Genomic DNA, 1,325 nt, shown 5'->3' with positions numbered 1-1,325 from the left:
TCCATCAAGTTGGTTTTGACTCATAATGACCCTGTATAGGGTTTCCGAGGAGCAGCTGGTGGGTTTGAACTGCCAACCATGTGGATCGCAGAGTGGTGGCAGTGTGCCATGGAGTCAGTTCCTACTCATAGTGACTCTGTTTAGGGTTTCCAAGGCTGTAATCTTTACAGAAGCAGAAATCCTCATCTTTTTCCCTTGGAACAGTCGATAGTTTCGAACTACTGACCTTGAGGTTAGCAGTCTGACCCTTAACCAAAGTTTCTGTTGGCTGCACTGTCTTATCAATGCTTTCCATTCAAGGTCACTGCTGTGCAGGTGTGAATGTGCACATCTGCAAACAAAATTTGGATCGATACTTGAAGGAAGGTAAAACGTCCTTTAAAAATTATCATGGGAACAAACAAGATGGCAGATCGGGTGGAAGTGCAGTAAAGGAGCTCTGCCAGAAACAACACAGAATACCCAACCAAGCAGGCTCAGGGAATGGTCCTAGAACTCTGAACCACATATAAAGGAATATTTAGAAGGTTGGAAGGCTTATAGCTGGGAGAATTTGTGGCAGAAGCAAGAAATCCATTGCTTTCTAATTTGATATGCTCGGCTGCATGAGGAGTCACCATCTTCGGTGAGACCAAGCAGGGGAAGGATCACAGTGGCCACAGACGCCTGTCAGAACTGCAGAGATAAAGATGTGGACATAATTTTCTTTTGGTAGCTGTTCATTGGTCCCTTGCTCTCTGTGCACCTCCATTCAGGTGACTAAAGAGGTGCCTGAGCTAGTGGGCACCCCAGCCTCACTCTCAGAGGGTTCTACTACACATGCACACAGATCTCCTTGAAATTTAAAGAGACAGTTTCCATTTAAAACCAAATGGCCACAGTCAGCCCTGACTGTTTACAACTAGAAAAAAAAAGCCTGAACGGGGATTGTGGAGTGGGACAAGCAGACTAAAAAGTAAATAGGCCAAAAGTTAAATTCTAAGTTACGTCAAAATGACCAACAGTGGCATCTTGAAATTTCTCAAGAAGAGTGAAAAGGAAAGCCCACTTCCTGATCACATCTACCTGGAGGCAATCAGAAAGCAAAAAAATACCAAAATACATATCCATCTGAGTATTAAGGCCACAGATAACCCCTGAAGATGCCCCCCAAAAACAGAAGCAGATGACCATATCTGCACATGTCCAGAAACGAGATAAAGTAACTGAGGCAAATGACCTGGAAGTAAACCTACACTCCATACTGGAAGATGGGCAGGCTTTGGAAATACCTGAGAAGGAATTCAGAAAAATGATTATAAAATGTATCAAAACACTATACAATG

The sequence above is a fragment of the Chrysochloris asiatica genome, unplaced genomic scaffold (genome assembly GCF_000296735.1).
Source record: "Chrysochloris asiatica unplaced genomic scaffold, ChrAsi1.0 scaffold00180, whole genome shotgun sequence".
NCBI lineage: Eukaryota > Metazoa > Chordata > Mammalia > Afrosoricida > Chrysochloridae > Chrysochloris > Chrysochloris asiatica.
Note: the sequence above shows the minus strand (reverse complement) of the source record.